Source organism: Dendroctonus ponderosae, unplaced genomic scaffold (genome assembly GCF_020466585.1).
Source record: "Dendroctonus ponderosae isolate FM_Combo_2020 unplaced genomic scaffold, Dpon_F_20191213v2 Dpon_F_20191213_3, whole genome shotgun sequence".
Classification (NCBI taxonomy): domain Eukaryota; kingdom Metazoa; phylum Arthropoda; class Insecta; order Coleoptera; family Curculionidae; genus Dendroctonus; species Dendroctonus ponderosae.
Genome location: NW_026018508.1, coordinates 16,784,404 through 16,796,641, shown reverse-complemented (window position 1 = coordinate 16,796,641; position 12,238 = coordinate 16,784,404). Strand labels below are relative to the sequence as shown.

At 38.3% G+C, this 12,238-nt stretch overlaps 1 protein-coding gene across 1 annotated transcript in view; it reads left to right on the top strand.

Annotated features, from left to right (window-relative positions):
• The first annotated feature begins 1,300 nt into the window (after nucleotides 1-1,300).
• LOC109533769 (toll-like receptor 6) overlaps nucleotides 1,301-12,238 on the top strand; it is a 48,040-nt gene continuing 37,102 nt past the window's right edge. Inside the window, exon 1 of the mRNA XM_019899175.2 lies at nucleotides 1,301-1,640. The gene's annotated coding sequence lies outside the window, so the exon portion shown is untranslated. The remainder of the gene's footprint in view (nucleotides 1,641-12,238) is intronic.

The following is a 12,238-nucleotide window of genomic DNA, read 5'->3' as shown; positions in this document are numbered from 1 at the left end:
GAATGGTTCTTGAGAAACTTCGAATAAAGACTATTTAGTTATCTCTGGAATGATGTAAAAATGAGCGTTCTTGCTCATTTTGCTTCCGAGAAACATGCAAAACGGGACGAAAACATGAAATTTTGCAATAACCTTGCGCCCCCTTGCACAAAACGACGATCATTTTTCTAATTTCATAGATAACAGATGACAGAAGAAGAAGTATTTTTTCTACATAACCCCCCCCTGACTTTAAAGCTGGATCCGCCCCTGGGAAAAGCATCCCTTTATTCATCTGCCTAAAAAATAAATTTTTAATTCAAAAGTTGGACGTCAAAATTCCTATTTTTCTAGGACGCTTGAATTCAATTTTTATAAAATAAATTTGAAAAAGCCCCTAAAAACAAGTAAAAAAGTTCATTTAACCATATGTCTCCAAATGCATAACTCCTGAGATACAGGGTGTTGAACTATATAGTAGTCAGTTGTAAACAGTTCGAAAATAGAGGCGGAAACGCAAAAAGTGCAAGACACAAAATACTTTTTAAACCAAACGGAGATTTTGACTAGGATTTAGTGGGGCACCAAAAAAAAGTTTGGAGCACCGAAAGAGAACATGACCGCTAAAAAATAAGACCCTGTATATTTTAGAAAAGTGTTTCGCACCGGACGATGTAAACACCAGAGCGCAACATTCGGTGCAAATTTGAGGTAAATACCGCAAAAACTGCAATCGTTACAAGAAAAAAAGTGAACAAAAATTCTAATTTTCAACACCCTGTATCTGGGGAACGAGGCCTTTGCAGACACGCGTTTATACTTATTTTCTACTTATTTTTTTGAGTTCTCATCAGCCCATTTTTTCGCGTCCATTCACAATAAATGACCTAAATAAAAAATTAAGAAATAAAAATTAAAAAATTAAACGAAAGTAAATGCCATCTACTTCTTTGCCATCCACCAAAACCATCCAGATCCAAGTAATTTATTCCATTCGTTCAATCATGTGAGCATCTAAACTCTTCTGGTCAGAACGTCGATGTGCCCGGTCCAATTCAAATTTCCATAGCGCCATCGACGTTCTGATAAATAGACAAGTTTACGTTGACTCAAACTTTTCGACTAAAAATTGAATCACCTCGTATATCTGATTTGTGTTAAGAAACCGCAAAGTCGTCGTTGCAAAAACAATCGACACAATCCACAAGAGTATCACGATCAATCAGACCGATCAACTTTCCTTGCATGTTCGCCCGATTATCAACAGTCTGCCGCAACCGGCGACATCGATTATCAAAGCCGGCTTTCTAATCTAAAATCGAAATCAGTTCGTTTCGTTCATTCAACAGTTTCTGCATCTTTGCAGTTTGGCACGCGATCGGCAAAAATGCGTTGACCAAACGCTCATCGCTCTTCACTGTGGTAAACAGAAGACTGCGCCTCTTCATTGTGCGCATCGGAATCGCCATCGAGCCAGCATTTGAAAGCAAGAGCCAAAATGCGCGGCTCTAGAAATGATCAGTGTTTGTTCCGAAAGTAGAAAGGTAGTGAGTGAGGGATTTTTCACAATCGAGCTCTTCACACGTGCGTTACGTGCATTTCACGTTGAATGAGTGAGTGCGTTTTGAGGGATTTGCGATCGATACCGGCCAGATTAAAGGGTAAGTGACCTATTTCTCACCTCCAGGTTTCGCAAGGGGATGCGCGAAGGGATGCTGCGAAAATTATTAATTTCCGCAGTTTTCCTAGCAAGAAAACCGATTTAGTTAGAGGCCTTATTACTTCATAAGGCCTTGCAAGAATTCCAATTCTATAGAACTAGCTATAGCTATGTCATCTCAGCTACAAGGCGCATAAAATGTTGCTGAGCCGAGTGACAGCTACCTGAATCAGCTGTTTTCTTCGCTATGCTGCTGCTTCGTCCAACAGCCAAAACAGGAAAATTCTCTTATTTTACCTTCGCTGCTGTTTACTTGTTTGCAACTTGCACTCTTTCCTCTTCCTTGACTTGCTAACTTTCTTCTGGCTTATTTTTTATTCCATATTTTGCAATTTAATTTAGTCTTGTTGACTAGTAGCAATTTCTCTAATTGATCTGAGATATTCATCAGCTAGGAAAATGACAAAATAGGAAATATTTTGTTTGCGCAGAGTTCGATAGTGGAAAGCAGAAACCAATCGAAACGCGCGTGTAAAAAAATCCCCAAAACTCAATCAATTTAGTTTTGCTTTGCTTCTCTGCTGCATGATTAAATACTGGTTTTGTTTCATTGAGGCGAGAAATTCAGCAGAGCGGACCCTTGGAAAAGTAGATTTTTTAAATTAAATTTAAGTATAAACTTTTGCATAGAGTTGGCTTAAAAATGAGGAAAGCTACCGAAAGGCGTTTACAAAAAATCCAACTAGAACATTTTTGCCCAATATAAATTCTAAAGAAATTGAATATGGAATGAAGAGTGGAAAGCCGACTTTGAAGAGCAAATGAACCATTCGATAAAAACATCTATGGGGATTTAGGAAAATTGAGCCAAAAGTGAACAGGGCAATGAATAAATATCATTAGTAGTTGATGAGCGAATTGTTTAATTAAAAATCTAGGATTTGTCGGCGAATAATGATCAAAGTCGCCATTACTGGCTGGTCATAATGGTTCCTATATATGCATGGATACTGGTTATAAATGCGACTTTATACAAGTCCATCTGGATTTAAATACGCGATTTGAAAACATGTGCACATTTGCCCATTCGTTCGTACATACAGGCAGGTTTTAAATATCAACACCATACATTATAATCCGTTAATTCGCGTTTCCATATATCCGGTAACAGCAGGAGCTGTTAAATCCGATTTGGTTCATGTGGGGTTGGATTTTGCACGATTTTTCAATCATAAAATCGGCTTTTGCTTCGGTGAGACACTGCAAGGTTTTAAAACGTAATGCTTGATAAAATGATATCGAAATTTGATCGGCTCCTGCAAGGCCTGCATGAGGATACGTATAATTAGACTATTGATGGCGGTTGCGGTTAATTGCGAAGCAAAGCAGTAAAATAATACGTTTTTAGGTGTCCACATATAAAACGTGGAAATTTCAGCGAAGACAAACCCTTTCAGTCATAAACTCTACCTGAAACTACCCGGACGACCTGAAAGTTGCCTTCTATAATGAACAACTAAAAAGCCAGTAAAACTTTACGAACCTATATAGAAAATAGCGAAACTACAGATTAAATCGTAAAAGTTCCAACTGAATTAGCCAGAGCCGAAATGGGGAGATGATGGCTGCTTTTCGCAAATTGCGCTCCTAAAACACATTTTTTTCAGATAAATGAGATCATAATGAGCATATGTGCCGATTTAGAGGTTCCAGGGCCGTAGAGTGTTTTGACAAAATCGGTTTAATAATAAACACACGTTCAGGCCAGGGGGGGCCCCAATCCGAACTGAAATGGCCTTTGTTGGCTTATTGTTTATTGTCGCTCTATAAATGGGAATGTTAAGCAGTCGTTTTTACAATTCGCGGACATTAAGCGTGGGAAATTTCCCATTTTAATGAAAAACAGGGGATTTTTGTGGGTTACTTTATATTATTATGCATGAATAGACTCAGTTGAAGATTACTCGAAGCGTGGTAAGCTTAAGCAAAGCAAAGGTTAATGGTTTATTATTAATTGCTGGTTCACATATTTTCAGTCAATAAGATACAGACTTGTTTGCGGTTTAAGGAAATTTTCAAAATTTATTGGAACAAACGTTTTGAGGATTTTCTAGCTAAATCTTTTTTTAGGCCAAAAGTGTTTTTTCCTGACGTTATCCAAGCAGGTTTTGGTTTGAATCTTCAGAGAGCAACGGCATTGAGAGATTTTTTTGCAAATTTTTAATGAGCTCTGGAAGAATCCGATCAGTTTGCTACGATTCGGCAACATTTTTAGAGTTTCGCAGGGTTAAATAAACGATATATTGTACTTTTTTTACGGACGTCAAGACTTCTGTACAGAAATTTCATATTAAAGTGCTTTTTTCCACACTTAAAGTAGCGCATTTTCTCTTTCGAGTAATATTATTAGCTGGATTGTGTGATTTTTGGCTTTCTTGTCAATTTTTCAAAAAATTTGCGTTTTCCAACTGCCAATTGCCTCGCCTTCGAAACTGAAAAAATCCTGGAAACTCCCAGAAATTTCCTATTAAAGTGAGTTTTTCCACACTTAAAATAGCGCATTTTCTCTTTCGAGTGATATCCAACAAACTGGATTGTGGGAATTTTGGCTTTTTCTTGCAAATTTTTGAAAAATTCATGTTTTCCAACGACCAATCTTAGGGTTGAGAAGTGCCACTACTTTTCGCATTTATTAAATCCTAATGAGTACAAAACACGTTAAGACTCAACTGCAAAAAATATGGCCTCCTTTTGCCATATTCAATTCTCCTAATGGACAACATAAACTTGATGCCATTGAACCTTAATCGACATTTTCAAGTGAAAATCGTCTCCTTTTCTGTCGCTGTTGACCGTATTCGCCGCACTTAATGATTATGAGAAATAGCTGGACGATTTGACGTCAGTATTTGCGTATTTTCCGTGAAGAATCGATTTACGGAAACTGAGTTTGAGAGCTTTTCGAATCAAAACAGGTGCAAAATGCTGGACGCCGCGTTTTCCCTGTTCAATTAGCTGATTAGTTATTAACGTGGATCGTGCCGTCATTAACGGAAAAATGATAAAATGTGTGCTTTTCGTTAAGGTCGCACGTTTAAGTGGGTGAAGGCCTGGAAAATGCTAATGTTTCCTGGAACTACTATTATTAATACGAACCATGTTGCTGATTAGTTTTTTTGAAAAATGTTTCATTTACACCAGCTTCGCTTAAGGTTTAACGCAGTCTAATACAAAGAAACGTTATTTTGAAACCTTCTGGTTATTTTCCATTTTTTTGCTGTGAAGACAAGTGGAACTCCATTAAACGTTGTTATTGGAAAGGAAATCTGACACACTATTGACAATTTTCAATCAATCCGTGAACACGTAACGTAATAGGGCAAGAAAATATAAATGGAAGGAAACTGCATTAACTGTAAAAGCTTTTGCCACTAAACTTTTATACATTGCGCCCGGCATAGACTGCACCCATCGACGGCTATTGTTTCATTCATCGGATATTGTGAAATTTTAGTACTTGCCACCCTCATAATGTCTTACTTTGTGCATTTCCTTTCGCATTCAGGGTGGCAGGCGGCAACTCGAGCTCAGATCTCATTTTCGTTATTTTTTTACCATCTTTTGCCCCCATTTGACATCTGGAAGAACCATTCGTTCGACGCATCAAATTTAAACTAATATGCAGTTGCGTATTTAAATTATAACTGTTTTTCTCATTACGAATATGAAAAGCGACGAACGTGCATCCTTGATGGTTTGGCGCCATGCGTGCCTGAAATAATATACCGATCTTCAGTTAGGCTGTTGGCAACATTTTTTCAATTCTCTATCACTTCTTTGCTGCTGTAGGCCAAAGCAAGAACATATAATTGCTTAAAAAATCTCGCTAGTGCATATCAGCTAAGAAAGACAAGCAAATTTTAGCAACTTGCGTCCGACTTGCTCTTTGCAGGTTTACGAAATAACACGTTTTGTGTCGTGGGAACATTTTGAAAAATTTATATCCCCAAAATGCATTCAACGACTGAACCTGATTTTTTAAGTTTCAATTGACTGCTTCTCGGGACTACTGTTGAAATGGGCAAGAAACTTTCTAAAGATGAACTGAATGGGAATAAATTTGGAATGTTAAAAGCCTTATTTAGCAGCAAAATAGGGGGGAGTAATGGGGATAATATAAAAAAACATAGATAAACCAATAGGAAGAAGAAACAGTCGAGTTAAAAGCACATCTTAGAGAAACAGTAGCCAAGAATGTATTTTGAGTTTCACTTGTTTAATTTGTAATAAACGACAAGGAAAGTCACTGAAAAAAAGGCCTAAAATTTTAAGTTGGAAAATTCATAAGAATTTACGGTGGTAATTATAAAAAAATAAAATAATCAACAATTTTTGTTAGTAAAATTATACTAAGGAGCAATGGACTCGCTGCTGAACTCGTAAAATTTGTTTCCCAACCGAAAAAAAACTATACGAATAAAGCAACTTTTTCAACAGTCAAAGTGCGTATCCAGCTTTTAAACCTCGATGTTAAATGCAGCTTAAAATGGCCAAAAAAATCTTCAATGGCCCCAAGTATTTTTTGTCGTAAAAAATGTTCTCCAGAAAACCTTCTACATGCTCACACTCATCTTGAGCGTAGGCTGGCAAATTCGAATTGCACCAGCGTATAAACATCATTAAAAATGATCATTTCCTATCTTTGCAAGGTCGCACTGCAATTACCTTTAACTCTGCTAATTAAACGGCGCTCTTTTACACGCCAGATATTCGGTTTGGTTGCAACATTTGCCTGTTTTCCATCAATCGCTATTCTCGAAAATATCGTCAACAAAGCCGATGTTCGGAACAGAAGCCAGATATGTGGAAATGTTCATAAAAAGCAAACCGTTGCAGATGCTATGAAAATTTCCAGCTAAAACTATATAAAAATGAATGATAAACAATAACAATTTATGACGTTCAATTGCGTCTGGTTCCACGTGTGAAGGAGTCTTGATAAAGTTATTGCTTAGAAAAATATACACGTTTGTTAGGTGTGTGTTTCTTGTCGCCAGTTCAATATTTTTTCAGAAAATTCGATGTAGAAGGGCCATTTTTTCGCATTGTAAAGCCTGGGAAAATTCCTTTTATTGTACTTTTACTAGACGATGTTTGGGCACAGGTGATTAAAAACCCTCCACTATGGACAGGAATGTGACATTGCCTCTTTGTGTTCAGAACTATTCAACTATCAGGTGTGGGTGGGTATTTGTAGCATTTACCTGCTCGAACGAATGTTTCAGCTGCTCCTTCTAATCCGGGAATTTGGAATTTACCGTGCGAAAACCCGAAATATTTGTTTTTATCGTTTGAACTTTTTCTCAGTGTATTATTGGTGGACAACTTTTTCCCAGTGTAACAACTAGCGCTGGAAAAATCCGGGGACTTATTACGTAAACGTGTAATTAGACAGCAACTATGCCAATAAATAACGTCAATTAGAGAGCAGTTGACATCATATGTGCAAAAGCCTAATTGGGCGCTCCCTTCGTAAATTTCGATTCTATTTAAAGCCCGCATTAGCGTTTTCACGAAATATCTGTGAACGACATTTTTACGAAAAACATCCTGTAACGGCAGTTGCGCTGTTACGAGTCAATGCCCAATCGATTTAATTGACCGAAACGATGACAATGTCGGCTATTTTACTTTATTGACGGATTTTAATGATTTCGGCCTGATCTAGAGGATTTAAGTATGTGCTGATTTGCCTGGTTTGCGTGCAACTCATTCAATTCACTACTGGACAAAAAATGGCCCAGAATTTTCGAGAATTTATTAAGATTTTTTACAAGTTCAGTCTAGATCATTACTGCATAGATAATCGTAGGCTGCGCCCAAAATATTCTTGCGGAGCGTCAATTTTCGGGATTCAATTTAACCTCAAGCGAGTCAACTTCAAGTGCTTTTAAGGCCCCAAAAGTCAGCCCGCAGCGCGTAAATGTTCACTAAACTATGAGTCACAATTGAATCGAAATCAAAATCTGTTGGCTCTGAATCTTTGCTGAGTACAAAGCGAAATATTTTCTATGCGGCAAAATCGAAAAAAATCCTAGTGCTGAGCTCTGTGGAGATACTCGGGCGCAAATCACGGTCTTGCAAAAATCATGCTCTATGAAATGATGATAAGGAAAAAAATCGCATCACAGCACTGCTGCTCATGTCTAAGCACTTAAAAATTGACATAATTGAGCCCTTTAGGGCGAAATTGTCGCAAAATATGGCTCTACTAGAGAAAACTGCGTTATATGCGATGCTCAAAAACGTGAAACTCTATCTGACTGGTATGAACACCAGCAGCTTTTGAAGTTTTGCAGACCAGAAGATCAATTTGTTCGAATAACTGTGAAAAAATCCTTCATTGAGCTCTTCAGGGCGACGTTTTCGCAAATTACAGCGCATTAGAAACAACCGTGCTCTACGTAATTCCGGGACAAGTATGGCTCTATTGGACCTGGTTTGGACCAGGGATATTGAAAATTTGGTGAATAGTAAATGGACCATTTTTTGCTTCAACCACAAAAAATCTCAGATTGAGCCCTGTAGGGCGACATTATTGACAACTACCTTAATTGTAGAGCAAATCATGCTCTATGAAATAGTAAAAACTGCAAAGCTCTATCTGACCTGATATGGATAGAGCTGACTGTTGAAAATTTGCAGAGTGGAAGATGCAAAATGCCTCATGTTCTCGCAATACCTATAAAAACCTGCAGATTGAGCTCTTCAGGACAAAATTGTCACAAATCGCGGCCCTTATAGAGAAAATCTTGCTCCATCCAGCTCTGAAAATGGCACGGCTCGATCTGACTTCACGAGATCGCCAGTGGCTTGTGAAAATGTGGAGAGTGATAAAGATGCATCTTTGGTTGAGGCCGTAATGAAAATCTTAGATTTAGGCCCTTTGAGATTAAGTTGTCACATATTGTTGCCCTAGTACCAAAAGCCGCGCTCTATCCAATGCTGAAAAGAGCAGAGCTCTATCCAGCCTGGTTTGTACGTAACTGGCATTTAAAAAGTGGCAGAGTAGATGGGAAAACTTTTGCCATGCGTTAGCAAAAAAAATTCCCAGTTGAAGCTCTTTAGGGCCACGTTGCGGAAAATTTCCAGTCCTGTAGGAAAAATCACGCTTTATCCAATGATGGAAACGGCAAAGCTATATCTTACTTAGTTTGAACGTCAGTGGCGTTAGACAAAAATGCTAATTAGAAGATGCAAATTGCCATATGCCCTCGCATTAGAAATATCTGCAGATTGGGCCCTTTAAGGTAAAGTTAACGCAAACCATGGCCCTTATAGCGAGATCCTTCCACTATTCAATGCTGAAAAGAGCAAGGCTCTATGTTACTTGGCGTGCACGCCAGAGGCTTTGGAAAATTTGAAGGGAAGAAGACGCAACTTTCACTAGGCTTTTTTTTGGACCATAACTGTAAAAAATTCTCAGATTTAAACCGTTAGGGTTACGATGCCACAAATTTCCACCCTAGTGGGGAAAACCACGCTCTATACCATGCTGAAAAAAGCACAGCTCAATCTCAGCCGGTTTCGAGGTAGCTGGCCTTTGAAAATTAGCAGCGTAAGTAGTCAAACATTATGCCATGCTCTAGCAATAAAAATTCCCAGTTGGAGCCCTTTAGGGCCACGTTACTGAAAATTGCCAGTCTCGTAGGGAAAATCAGGCTCTATCCAATGGTGAAAAGGGCCAAGATGTGTCTAACCGAGTTTGAACGCAACTTGGTTTTGAAAATTTGCAAAGAAGTAGACGTAAGAATCGCCTGCCCAGGAATAAAGATTTCCCAGTTGAGCCCTTTGCGGTGAGGTTATTGAAAAACTTACTGACCTTATAGCGAAAAGGTTGCTCTATCCAATGGGAAAAAGGGCAACGCTTAAACTGATCTAGTTTGAATAGAACATACTTTAGACTGAACTGCTCTAGTCGTAAAAACTGTCGCGATTGAGCCCTTTAGGGCGATGTTGTCGCACATTGCAAATCAAGTGAAGGAATCCCCTTTCTATGCAGTGGTGAAAAGAGCATCTAAACCAGTTTGAACGCAACTCGCCTTTGAATAGTTGCAGAGCAATAAACGCAACAGCAAAAAATCCCTGAAAATGTGATAAAAAACGAATGCAACAGAGGAAAGCCAAGTCTAGTGTTTGAAGATTTCGATAGACTATAATCCAAATGCAAAACCCATTAACGAACCAAAAATTGCTGAAAACAGTAACTGGTTTCGTCCGTCTCACTTTAAACATATCTGGAAAACCATGTCGAAAAAATCGCGATTTTACCTGAATGAAATGAATCGAATTAAACCTGCATGATCCGACAGACAGACATTCTTCCCCCATTAAATCGACGCAATGTTATCGAAAAATCCCGAAAAATAAATGGGCTGCTTATCGCGTCCATTGGGTTGGAGGGTTTCAATGGGAAACAGCATCTGCTGCATTCAGGCCGGGTGCTTTTCATACGCAAATTCGATTTTTGCCCTCGACATATTCATTTTGCTTTATGTGGTGTGTAGGGCAAGAGCCACTAAAAACTCCAGTCAATTTTTGGTTGTTTTTGGAGTTTTTTGAGTCGGCCAAAAAATGAGTTTTTAAAGTGTCTTTTCTCAATTATTTTGATTTGTTTTTATTCTCATCTGGCCACAAAATGAATGAACAGTTCAGTTGCAAAGGCTTCTGTATTCTAAACAAAATTATATCTGGATCTGTCCCTGCAGGGCCAGCCCAGATCGATATGGCTATGAAATCGATTAGCCTGCTGAGGCAGTTTTCCTTTTCCCCATTTCCCGATATTCTTTCCCCGCCTGGAAAAGTGCCAACTTGGAACGGCCACCATTGGAGGGCGCTTGGCGTATCGAAATCCCACTTATTCCAACCACTATATGAAATCTTCCTCAATTTCCCCATAGAATTCACTATGCGACCTTAGGAAATCATCCACGGCATCCAAGCAGCCTTAGATCCAGCTCGAAAAGGCCTTCAATATAAATTTCCTGCTGGTGTTTTCCTTTTACACTCCTGGTGGCAATCCATCAACGTAAGAAGGCTTATCAGGTCCTAATCGGAGAAACAACAAAGCGTTGCAAACGAATAACGGTCATTAAGCGACAAAATCCCCACAGTTTTCCTTCATCAATTAAATGTCGTGTGACAACACACTTTTTTCCTTTGAATAGCCATCGAATTAGAGTTGGGGCCCTTAAAGGATAAGAATGAAGGGTCTTTGATCGCTGGTAATTAGCTGTGGAAAATATGTTCTAGGCAGTTTCTGTTACATTTAATGCGGCTTAAATTTCGCTACTGAAATTAACAATGTTTATGAATGGTTTTGTTTGATCCAACGGGTTTTAAGGTAAGTCACATTAGAAGCTTTTTGTTGGGAAATTTAAGTAAATTTTCATAAAGCTCAGTTTCGTTGCGGCTGGCATGAAGATGCAGGTTCGTGCAATGTGTAAAAGCGCGGTATATGATGGCGCGATTTTTCTATCTGGAGAATTTGGGTAAAATTTGGCAATTTCGCAACTGCGCTTTTTCACGAATTGGTTTTATCAGGAATTCCTAACTTCTAAAGGGATAGGAGCCAAAATGTCTAACTTTTGCGCGTTTTCGAATGCTGATGCATTAGGATCCTTTAGGAACTTTTTGATAGCGTTCTTCAAGAGCTAACTGTTCACAATTAGGGTTTAACACAATTTCTAACCTTTGAAAGAAATAGAAGCAAAACTATGAATACAGAAAACCTCAGAAACGATCAACATTTTTGAGAAGATAGAACATTTTCAGTAATTGTTGGAAAGTGGCAAAAAATATCGAAATGATCGTTGGGACTTTTTTGATAGATTATTTTAAGCACTGAGTTTTCCGGTTTCCTGCATGCGCTAGCTTAATTTGCTCCTGACATTTGAGGGCAAAAAGATCAAGAGGCAAAAGGGATCAAGTATGAAATTTTTAGATTTTCTTGGACCTCAATGTGTGATATTCAAATTGTGAATGTGTGAAAACTACCACTGTTTCCAAACTCAGGCTCTGCTTGGTGAATACGGTTTTTAAATCTCTACCCACTCGGGAAAAATGGCCATTAAGTTTCAAATGGTTTTTGAGAAATGATGCAAAATGCGGCGTGATGTTTGAGCCGATTGACGCAAATACCGCGTAAAACTAGCGTTGAAATTTGGGTTTCTAGTATGAAAACTGTCCCTTTTTCTCAAGTGATTCTGCCCTGCATAAATCGGCCACTTGATGCTCTATTTATTCAGTGATGTAGAAATGAGCGCGCTGGTTCAATTTGTTCTTGGGATATGAGCAAAAATGTAGCGTCAGGCATGAAATTTTCAGCGTTATCCTGCACTTAAAAGTGTGATATTTAAATTCCTTTTAGATAAGTTCTATATTGTTGAGGCGGATTCATTTTTTACAAACTTCTTTTTGGGTATTTCGAATCAAAATTTTTTGTCTTAACTGACAATTTGCACAGACGAATTATCAGAGCGAATTTTCATATACTGTATTATCCTACTATTGTTACACAATTTATTAACATACTCTTTT